The 12,356-nt window shown below is 39.9% G+C and overlaps 1 pseudogene; it reads left to right on the top strand.

Moving 5' to 3' along the window:
• Positions 1-316: 316 nt before the first annotated feature.
• LOC110561444 (translation machinery-associated protein 7-like) lies at positions 317-529 on the top strand (annotated as a pseudogene).
• The last annotated feature ends 11,827 nt before the right edge of the window (positions 530-12,356 follow it).

The raw sequence follows: 12,356 nt of genomic DNA, 5'->3' as shown, positions 1-12,356 counted from the left end.
CTCCACTTAACCAGCATAGTCCTTAACAGAATTCCAAATATTTATCTTACACCTAGATATAAGTGTAGTCCTGACCTCTTGCTAAAGAAACTTCTCTTTTAAACATACATAGACCATTACAGAAAAACCATAACTGATAAAAAAATGTAGAGAAGGGAGAAGTGATGTAATTATTTTTTAATTTCAAAAATTAAATATCAAAAGAAACAAACAAAAATTTCACTCTGTAGTGAGTGTCTTTTCACACAAAATATTTTCTGTATTTTGAAGCTATTTAAAGTTCAAGGATTAGAAAATTGATTTATTGGTAGGTGCCATGTTGGGTCAGGAAGGTGGCAAAAAGAAGCCCTTGAAACAACCCAAGAAGCAGGCCAAGGAGATGGATGAGGAAGATGAGGCTTTCAAGCAGAAACAGAAAGAGAGGCAGAAGAAACTTGAGTAGCTAAAAGCCAGGGTCATGGGGAAGGGCCCCCTGGCCACAGGTGGAATTAAGAAATCTGGCAAAAAGCAAGCTGTTCCTCATATCTGAGGTGATGGTGACTGCCTTTCATTCCTATTTAAACACTTGCCATAACATTTTTGCCACGTATAGCTAGAATGAAGTGTTATCCTGGAGCCTATTGTACATTGTAATAAACTTTCATAATAAAATAAAATAAATAATAAAATGAAAAAGAAAATCATTTATTATATGTTTGTGCATGTTTTTGTATATGAATGTAGCCTATAAAATAAAATCTCTTTTTTTCCTTTCTCTCATCCTTTTTCTTTCTTTTTCTTTCTTACTTATAAGTAGATATAGGGTAATCATACTAAAATCTGTATACCTAAAGAAGCTAAGCAAGAAGGAGGACCCAGGGTAAGATGCTCAATCCTCATTCAGAAAGGCAAACGGGATAGACATCAGAAGAAGGTGAAAACAAGGAAAAAGTCAGGAGCCTACTCACAGAGGGCCTCTGAAAGACTGTACCTAGCAGGGTACTAAAACAGATGCTGAGACTCATAGCCAAACTTTGGGCAGAGTGAAGGGAATCTTATGAAAGAAAGGGGAGAGAGAAAGACTTGCAGGGGACTGGAGTTCTTGAAGGAGAGCAAAAGAATGAAAAATTCCGGGCACAGGGATCTTTTCTGAGACTGATACTCCAACCAAGGACCATACATGGAGATAACTTAGAACCCCTGCAGAGATGTAGCCCATGTCAGCTCAGTATCCAAGTGGATACCCTAGTAATGGGAACAGGGGCTGTCTCTGACATGAATTCAGTGGCTGGCTCTTTGATCATCTCCCCCTGAGGGGCGGGGGCCAGTCTTACCAGGCCACAGAGGAAGACAATGCAGCAAGCCCTGATGAGACCTGATATGCGAAGGTCAGATGGAAGGGGAGGAGACTCTTCCCCCCCACTATCAGTGGACTGGGGAGAGGAGCATGGGAAGAGATGAGGGAGTGAGGGCACCATTGGGAGGGGAGAAGGGAGGAAGCTATAGCTGGGATACAAAGTGAATAAATTGTAACAAATAAAAAAATTTTAAAAGAAAATACTACTGTCAAAATAAGTAGCAATAGAATGATGCCTCATGAAAAATATACTATTGCCTTTGCATTTGTTTTCTGAATTTTATTTTATCCACAGACCTGGTTTAAGTATCATTTATATCCTCAAATCCTAATTCTCACACATTAAATAATGATCTTGGCTCCTGATTTCAGAGGTCATGAGGATTCAGAGGCCTCGCAGTCCTTTGATTTTTCTCTTTTTCTGGTTACACAGAAAGGAATGTAGTTGTGGTTGGTTGGACAGTCCAGTCTCATGGCATCAAGACCGACAGAGAGAGAGAATGTGTGTTTTGGTGAGTAGTAGCAAAAAGAAGGATGATAGTGAAGGAGTCCCTCATGTTGGTGACTGCATATACCCCCAAAGTAAAGTTAATTTATGAATTTCATTATTACCCTCACAATCTGGATTCTACTCTTTAGCAATGGAGTACTGTTATAGCTGTTCCCTTCTGATGGTATTAATTTATGGTTCAAACATATGAATGAAATGGAATTAATTCAAAACTGAAAATGCACAAAGCCTATCCTAGGTACGTTTGTTCTGATCACTCTTCATCTTTCTGCTGGGTGTCTGCTCTCTGTCTGTGCCTGCTCTATCAGCACTGGCACATCTACCCACGTTGCCATAGGCAGCAGGAGCTGAAGTGCTTCAGGATTTTCCTCTGCCTTGCATTTCCCTGATGCTGTTGGCTCCAGACTGACGGGTGCCAGACTATGAAACTCAGTCATTTTGCCTGAGGAAGAAACACCATTAGGTGTAATTCACAGTTCAGACACTCTCCCCCCAGACACTGACTGAAAAGTCATCCTCAGCTGGGGTCTTCCTCTATCACTGGCTGTCTCTTCTACTTTTGTGCCAAGGTCTGCTGCAAGCACTTCCTCAATAAATCATTTGCATTAAGTCCTTGTTCTCTTACAGGGTCTGTTTGGGGGAAATCTGGTCTAAGATACTCTGCTTTCAAGTGGGTTTGCACTTTATTCTTGCACTTTATTTTTTTTTAATGTACAAACATCTTTATATAATTGAAATTTCACTCCACACACAAACACCCATTCTTATCCTTTTGATATTAGTTTTAAACATATTATTGGGGGCATTTAATCTATCACTGGGGTCTAAGTTTCATTAACAGTTTGGATTGTAAAGTATTTTTGTTGTTTTAATTTATGAAAAAGTTCTATGATAACTCAGTCTTTTCTTCATTTTATTATTCTATGATGTACTCACAAAACATATATGTTTGTCAATTTAAATTGACAAAATTTTTATATTTTATTATGTCCATGTCTTGAAATATGTACACTTTCTGGAATAGCTAAGTCAAGATAATTAACATGTGCATTATTACCTTATATAACTTTTTAAAATGTCTTAGTTAGGGTTTTTATTGCTTCAATGAAACACCATGTCTAAAAAGCAAACTGGGGAGGAAAGGGTTTATTCATCTTACACTTTCCTATTGCTGGTTCATCACCAAGGAGGTCACTATAGGAACTCAAGCAGGGTAGGAACCTGGAGGCAGGATCTTGTGCAGTGGCCATGGAGGGGTGCTGCTGGCTGGATTGCTTCCCCTTGCTTGCTCAGCCTTCTTTCTCATAAAAGCCAGGACCATCAGGGAAAGGATGGCACCACTTATAATGGTCTGGGACCTTCCCATTTATCACTAATTGAGAAACTCCTTACAGCTTGATCTGACAGACTCTAGCTTGTGTCAATTTGACACAAAACCAGCCAGTACAAATATCTTAGCAATTTCAAGAATTATAATTAACTATAGTTATCATGTTGTACAATATATTTTTGAACTCATTTCTGCTATTGAAAATTTGTGCCTCTTGGCCAACATCTTCCTAACATCCTCTAAGCCTGCAGCCCCTGGTAACCATTATTCTACTCTTGTTTCTTTTTGGCTTTTCTAGAATCTTGGCCATGGGTTCATTGTGCAGCTAAAACTAGCGTCGAGCTTCTAATCTTCCTGCCTCCACCTTTTAAGAGTTGAGATTTGTGGTTTAATTTGCATTCCTCAGATGATTAGTGAAGCTGAACATTTTTTCATAAACTTCTTGATGATTTATGTGGCTATGTTTTAGAAATATCATATCCTTTACCCACTCAAAAACCATTATTTGTTCAACTATTGAGTTGTTTGATACTTTATATATTTTAGAAATTAACTTGTTATCTGATGTATAGGTTGCAAATATTTTCTCCTATTAAATAAAATTATAACTTGAGTAGTTCAGAAGACATTACTGAATAGACATGCTAAGTTTCCCATCAACCTTGGAAATGCTGAAAAATATTCAAAAGGTTAAATAAAGTCATAGACACCATATAACAATAATGATGGTGGCAATGACTATTATGATAACAGCCATCCATTGCCACTTAAAGTATTTTCTTTTAGGTATTGTGTAAGAAGCTTCATCAAAATTATTTACTTAATACATACACATGTTGGCTATTTTAGAGGCAAAAAGAGTGAGCTGATGTGGTATTGCTTTTGCAAATAATGTGAAAGTTAAATGGGGTGGTATGAAGGAAGAAATGAGCATGAATAAAGTATGTACTGCGTGCTTAACAGCTGTTCATAAAAGGCATAGAGTCAGTGTGGAGACTCTTCTCTTGGTGTGTCAGTGGTCTAAAGTGGGTACTTAAACTAGGAGGAAGAAAGAAGACAGGCCGTAAGACAGAATCAGGTGATCATCAGCGCTCCTTTACTACATGCTGCAAAGGAAGTGTCTAATCCTATATCGGATGAGAAGATCTAGAAGAATTCTTAGTAATTTCGAATTTCATGTAGAAAAATGTTATTTTCTATCAAAAACACACACACACACATTAAAAAAAAACCAAACAAAACAACAACAACAACAAAAAACTTAGATATTTTAAGTAAAATAAAATTTATATGTGGATCAAATTGGGGAACTTTAGAATTGATTTTCTCAACATAAACTGCTTATGAGAAGATTACTGACTATTCAGGTAGAGGCAGTGTATTTGCCTTTATGCGCCATGAGCACTTTCATAATGGTGATGTCACTGGGAAGACGCCATTGAGAGGAAGTCACCTCTGCTTCCTGCTGTCATGTGAAGACCCATGTTCTGCTTCCATTCCAACAGCAATTTTTTTTTGGGTGGGGGAGGCTGGATGTTATAAAAGATAGTAGAAAAGAGTACAATTCACAACTGGCCTTACTTTAAACTGGTCAAACTAGATAATCCGGTTGCTTTCAGTTTGAGTGATGAAGTTTTATAATATGTAAGGAATATAAGGAAATAATAGCTCTAACAATGGTTGGCATTTATATAGAAACTTAATGTTTATATGGACTTCCACATTGTTACTTAACTTCATAACAATATAGAATAGAATTATCTTGATCCTAAACTCTGACTTCAGTTTCTATGTATTATGAAATGCTAGAATGGGCAGAAAGGAATCTCCCAATTGTTCCATAACAAAGTTATGATATAAAGAGTTTGTGATGCAGACACACACCATCAATTTAAGGAAACAAAGCCTGAGCAAGTGAGCAAAGAAGAGGGTCAAGAGAAAGCTTAAAAGCGTGTATTAGCAGTCATGTTGACAGTAAGCCTTTATGGGTATAGCTTCTGATTGCTATGGGAGACACAATGGTCAACATACTCCCCATTTCCTTGGATCTTACAGTCTTTCTGCCCCCTCTTCTACAACAGTCCCTGAGCCTTGGGTGAAGAGTTGTGCCATAGATAAATTGATAGAGACAGAGCTCTACAACCCTGCACTTTGATTGGTTGTGGATTTCTGTAGTGGTTTCCACCTGTTACAAAGACAAGTTATCTTGATGAGGAGTCAGGACTACAGTTTTCTATGGGTCTATGAACAAATATTTAGAATGTAGTTAGGAATCTCAAACTACTGGTTTAGTAAAGTGGCAGTTGCAAATTCTCCTCCAAGATTCATGACTTCATGAACCCTAGCTAGTTTCCTAGACATGAGCTGAACAATGAGGATAGCAATAGATAGGTTAAAGTGTGCAGGGGAAAGCTCAAGAGGCTGCAGCTGTACACAAAGAGCTACAGGCAACTAAGGAATGCTGAGAGCAGGAGAAATAGTCTTCCTGAGAGAAGAGCACATCATGTGATTATCCAGTTCCAAGTGGTAAGTCTTGAAAACACACATATAAGTAACATCACATAGACTGAGCAGAATACATGTGTGTGTACATATATGTATATTACACATACATATTTGTATATTTATATGTAACAACAATTAGTGAAAATAACTATGAATTTGAAAGGAAGCAAGGATGGGCTTATGGGAGTGTTTGGAGAGAGGAAAGGGAAGGGAGAAATGATGTAGTCATAATTATCTCAATAAAACATTTTTTACAAGGAAAATGAAAAATTTTGAGTAGTTTAAAATGGGGTTGAACTTTCAGAAAACCATTAAAGCAAGCAAGCAAGCAAACAAACAAACAAGCCTGAGGAAATAACTCATTCTGAAGACGGAGTCTGCATTTCTTCCTTCATTTGCCTCTGTTTTCAGATGCTTTGTAAGTGTGTGAGCCTGTCAGGTAAAAGCAGAATAATTTACATCACTACATCAAAGGGCAGGTTTCTTTTTGTAATGAATGAATGGATGATTTATAATTTATTCACTTTGTATCCACACTCTAGCCCCTTCCCTCATCTCCTCAGGGGCATAAGGAGAGGTTTCTAAGTAGTGACATTCTACCCTTAGAGTTGATGGTAAAGTTATTGCTCTCTTACCATGGGTCATGTGCTGTGCTGGCAGGTTTACAGCGATTGTATTATAGTTGCTACAATATTCTGATGAAAGAAACTTGGTTATCTTCGTTTTCAAACAGAGGAAAGTGCAACACAGAGGTTACTGACAGGCAATGATCATCTGAATCTTCACTGGGTATCAACAATTTTCTATTTAATGATTATTTTTGAGTACAGAACAAATATGAAGGACACCCAACAGAGATCACTGAATAAAAACATTGCTATTGAGTAGTACGTTCTAGCTAAGTAATGGACTGCCTAGTCAGGATTCCTGCAAAATACTAGGTTTTCAAGTTAGTAGACTTTCTCAAGCAGCCTGGAAAATTCCCTAGTGTGCAGATCGGTGGACAGAGCACACTTCTGCAGTAGACTGCTCAGAAAATGACTGACAGCCTCTCTTAGGCAGTGGCACCCAGAGGTGGAAAGGAGGTATAGTCCTCTCAGCCACAGATGCCACTTGAATGTTAGCCTATTTGTTACCGTCATGTTTTAAAAATCACTGCATTTTACTTATTTGTTTGTTGTGTGTGTGTGTTTGTGTAAAGACAGCTTTTGAGAATCAGTTCTCTCCATCCACCACATGGGTCCCAGGGAAACAACCAAGGCCTTTGCCTATCAAGATATCTGAGTATTCCTGATTATACTTTTTAATGCACTAAAAGTCCTGTTAAGTCTGTAAAGTTCTCGCTGCACAAGTGTGGAGACCTAGCGTAGATTTCCAGCATCCACTGAAAAAGCTAGGTGTGCTTGTACCCATCTCTGATCCCAGCCATGGGGTGGTAAAGAAGGAGTTTAGGCTTTATAAGACATCTAGCTTAGCCAGTCTGTGAGCTCTAGGATGAATGAAAGATCTTGCTTCAAAAAATTAAACTGTACAATGATAGAGGAAGACACTGGCATCTATATTTCATTTGTACGTATGCACCTGTATGCAGACCTGCACAGATACTCAGATGTATACCAGATTAGGTTTTCCTAGTTTTATTAAATATTTATCTTTTTTGAAAAATAAGGAACAGTGTTTTTAGTGTTGAAAAGTTAAGCATGATTTCTGTGAGCGATAATAAAGGTCTCAAAACCTTCCTTGGAAAGTGATTGTGGAAATTCAATAAATAGTATATCACCATTCCTTCCAAATAATCTCTTTAGAGAGTAAAAATGCTTTCAACATTTGGTTCAGTTCCAAAAATACTGGATTCTAATAGAGATATTTCTGTTCTTCTCAGAATGGCAGCTTCCTTGTGTCTGGCATTTTGAGAAAACCTGTGCTCTGATAGCAGCTAAAACCCAGATATCTGTGTTGATCAAGACAGAAGTGAGACTGAGAAAACCCAGAACTGAGGTAAATAGTTCCAGGAAACACCAGAAGGCCTGTCACGATGTTCTGTGGTATTTGAAGTGCTTAAAAAAAAGGTGAAATTGGGGTGAATATGAGAAAAGATAATTTGAGAAACAGCTTTATCTGAAAAAACAAACAAACAAACAAACCTGGAAAAACACAATGTGTATTTTTTTTCCAATGCAGTTTATTCAGGAACCTTGAACAAACAATGTGTATTTTATTTTCACTGTGATGTTAGGGTGACATCTCCCCTTCAGGAATAAAAGAAACTGTTGATCAACTTGAGTTGGGGGCCACACTTTGGAAAATAGTCACATCTTTTGTCATGTCTCCTTCATCTTGGGTGCATATTCATGGTTTCCCTCTTTTGAGACACGTGAGGATGTTTTTTTTTCTTACATCCTTGCCTTTAGGTACAACTCAGCCACATTTTGAGCAATAGAACAACACTGAGTCCCTACTGAAATACAGTGTACGAGGGCATGAAACAGACATTATAAAAGCCAACTTTGCTTTCTTGAAGCTAAGCCTTTTCAGCTGTTATTGTGACACATTTGTGAGGCAGATCAGAAGGCCCCACCTTTCCCTGGGCACTAGTGGTGTTGAAGGCTCTGACGCATTAGTAGATTCTACTGAGCCCTATTGTATGCTATTAAAGCACTTAGTTATAGCTAGTTCTGTGTTGAGCTCTTGTTTATTGTAAATAGCCCTTTAATACTTTCTATGAATAAAGAAAATGTTTGAGAGTGGTTTGTTTGATGGCTTCCCATTATGCCTGGCAGCTTTCAGTGGAGACACACCAGCTGAATAATTCCTTTACTCATGGTTGGCTGAGCTGCCTTTGTGGTAGACATTTTTTTTTTTTTTAACACTTTACAGTCTCACAGAGGAAATGAGCAGGTACAGCAAATCATTAAACTATGGCTGGAGAAAACATGCTCCATACAAACATGGACCAGAAACTCCATTCTAAGCAAGACACGTCTTTGTGAACTCTAAATGATTCCCTACTCGTTTTTACTCTGGCCAGAGATGGAGCACTGTCTCTTGGGTTCTAGCAGGTGACCCATGACTGGTGCTGACCACAGTTCATTTACATATGGGATGATGCCATGATTAGTATGAACACCTTCAGCATAACACCTAGCCCTCCTGGTTGTATACCCAGGCTATTTGGCTCACTCTCACAGTTATTTGGGCTACTCCCAGCATTGCAGTATGAAGCCCAATAAAAGGATCCTCCTGAATGCCTACTTTAAAACTATTTATTTTACGATTTTTAATTACATGTATGTGTCTCTGAGAGTGGGCACATGACTGAAGGTGCTGAAAGAGGCCAGAGGTGTTGAATCCCCTAGAACTGGAGTTGCAGGCAGTTGTGAGCCTCCTGATGAGGGTGATGGGAACTAAACTCAGGTCTTCTGGAAGAGCAGCAAGCTCTCACTGACCCATCTCTCCAGCCCTGCATGTTTCTATCCTGTGAATGGACACTTTTGATTTTTGTCCTAATGGGATTGGACTGATGTGGTAATGGCAGAGAGGACAGGGGAATGACAGCAGCAGCAGCAGCAAAAAGGGTGGCCCAGAGGGAGAAGCTGTGTTGGTGGCAACAGCAGTAAGAGTATGGCTGAACAGTTCCAGAGGGGCCAGGGACAGAGGTAGTGGGAAATAGACATGAGGGAGAAAGTAAAGGGGAGAAGAAGTAGAAAGAAAGCTTTAGAAAGTTGGAGATGAGGGATGCAGACCACACTTTCTCAAAGATTTCTAGGGAGGTGTAAATCCCTAGGGGCTGGGGATCTGATATCTAATGCGTGGGTGATATAACACTGTCATAGACTGACTGGTGCTGGCAATGGTTGCTACTAACAGCCTGGCAGTATACTGGCTGCCCAGAGCAATAAGCCTCCATAATACCCTAGTCTGTAGAGCCTGGATCCACAGCCTTTAGTTCCCAGGATTTGAAGTTAGAAGGCTTTAAGTGCATTATTCCAGCTCCAAAGTCTTTCACATTTAAAGACACAGGTCTTCCAATACAGGAGAAGCTACTTCTAGCTTGCTCACGATTCTCTTACCCAGTTTAAGGTACCCTGTCCTACCTATCACCATCCTTCAGTTTATTTCCTCCAACACCTCTTGTGTCCTTTTTGAAATGATCTCAAGTATTTGTTGATATCTTACCAACCCAGTCACTGAAGGTGCATTAGTGGGTATGCAGTTCTTTAATGGATTCATTTCTCTAGAGGTTCGTGGATCCCCAGCCATCCCAAAGAATCTTTTTTTTATTTTAATTTTTATGTTTTTATATTATTTACACTTTATTCACTTTGTAACCTAGCTGTAGTCCCCTTCCTCATTCCCTCTCAATCCCACCCTCCTTCCATCATCTCCCATGCCCCTGCCCCAGTCCACTGATAGGGGAGGTCCTTCTCCCCTTCCCTCTGACCCTAGCCTATCAGATCTCATCAGGACTGACTGACTGCATTGTCTTCCTCTGTGGCCTGGTAAGGCTGCTCACTCCTCAGGGGGAGGTGATCAAAGAGCCAGCCACTGAGTTCATGTGAGAGACAGTCCCTGTTCCCGTTACTAGGGAACCCATTTGGAGACTGAGTTGCCATGGGCTGCCTATGTGCAGAGGTTCCAGGTTATATCCATGCATGGTTCTTGGTTGGAGTATCAGTCTCAGAAAAGACCCCTGGGCCAAGATTTCTGGGTTCTGTTGCTCTCCTTGTGGAGGTCCAATCCCCTGCAAGTCTCTCTTTTTTATGATTTTTTATTTTTATATTAATCACAGGTTATTTACTTTGTATTCCAGCCATAGCCCGCTCCCTCATTCCCTCCCAACCCCACCCTCCCTCCCTCATCTCCTCCCTGTCCCTTTCCAAGTCCACTGCTAAGGGAAGTCCTCCTCCCCTTCCATCTGACCCTAGCTTATCAGGTATCTTCAGAACTGGCTGCCATGTCCTCCTCTGTGACCTAGCAAGGCTGTTCTATCTCTCCCTTCTTTCATAAGATTCCCTGCAGTCTGTCTAAAGTTTGCCTATGAGCCTCAGCATCTGCTTTGATACAGTGCTGGGCAGAGTTTTTCAGAGGCCCTCTGTGGTTGGCTCTTGTCCTGTGTCCTGTTTTCTCCCTCTTCTGATGTCCTTTCCATTTGCCATTCTGAGTGAGGATTGATCATCTTACCCAGGGTCCTCCTTCTTGATTAGCTTCTTTATGTGTACAGATTTTAGTATGTTTATCCTATATTACATGGCTGATACCCACTTATAAGTGAGTATATACCCTGTATGTTTTTCTGCTTCTGGGATACCTTACTCAGGATGATCTTTTCTAGATTTCACCATTTGCCTGCAGATTTCATGATTTCTTTGTTTTTAAGTGCTGAGTAGTATTCCATTGTGTAAATGTACCACAATTTCTGTATCCATTCCTTAGTGGATGGATATCTGGGTTGTTTCCAGGTTCTGGCTATTACAAATAAAGCTGCTGCTACAAACAAATGTCTTTGTTGTGTACTTGAGCATATTTTGGATATATTCCCAGGAGTGGTGTAGCTGGATCTTGAGGAAGTGCTATTCCTGAATCTTAAGCAAGCTTCCAGAGTAGCTCGCAAGCTGCTATCTGGTAACTGCTTTAGCATGAATCTGGTAAATAAAGAGATAGCTTTGAGTGGCTGTTGCTGAAATAGGCTAGGTAGTCCAAGCAACCTAGTCCATGTACTGCAGAGAGGGCATAAATTGGGCAGAACTGGGAAGAATAGATGCTTCCAGTCCCAAGTCTTCTCCAAACATGGATCCCAGAAACAAGAGGGTGTGTTTCTATGCTGTCTCTATGCAGAGTGTGCTCCTTCTGTACCTCATCCTACCTCAGATGGATAAAGTAAGCCACTTGCTCCTTCCAGATGAAGCACAAGTTATGCTCCTCTGCTGCACCAAGGGTCAAATGTTGTAAGGTGCTTGTGATTTTCCTTTCTATGTGGAATCCTCAGCGTCTTCATCCTTCACTGACTTCTGGCAACTTTGTCCTACACTGATAGGACTTTCTGCCTCGTGACTGTGTCTGCCTCCTGCGCTCACTACCTTCTGGCTTTGCCTGTCGTTCAGTTACTACTTTTGAATGCGCCATTACATTTTGTCTTGGATACTTGATACAGTGATAGGCATTGCACAGCCATCGCAAGATGTCCAAGCTGTGCCTCTGTCCTACTCCTCTACTCCTGCCTACATCCTAAAATGACTCATCTCTTGTTAAAGTTGTACTTTCAACTTTTTCTTCACTTGTGCATTGATGCCTAGTTATTTTTTAAGAACTGCCTCAGGCATTATAAACCTCAAAACATCTATCAAAGTTAAAGATTCTTCCTTTGTAGCCACACAGCCTCCCCAATATGCTTTCATTCAAGTATTATGTGGCACACTGCCCTGAGTTGTGTGTATACATTTCTCCTCTACCATACAGTAAGTTTTCTGAAGGCAGAAGTCTTTCCTTGTTTCTATGCTTGTTATATAGACGGCTGTGAATGTGTGAAGAAGTGGTTCCTCATCATTCTGGTTTAATCCATTCATTCATTAAACATTTATTGACAAGTTTGCTCTACAACACTCAGTATTCTTAGTACAAGCTTCAATTCAATTTGGTTCAATTTTACAGGGCATTCATTGGCTCACTATTTTGTG

This window comes from Meriones unguiculatus, chromosome 17 (genome assembly GCF_030254825.1).
Source record: "Meriones unguiculatus strain TT.TT164.6M chromosome 17, Bangor_MerUng_6.1, whole genome shotgun sequence".
Lineage (NCBI taxonomy): Eukaryota > Metazoa > Chordata > Mammalia > Rodentia > Muridae > Meriones > Meriones unguiculatus.
Note: the sequence above shows the minus strand (reverse complement) of the source record. Positions and strands in the feature narration are given on the sequence as shown.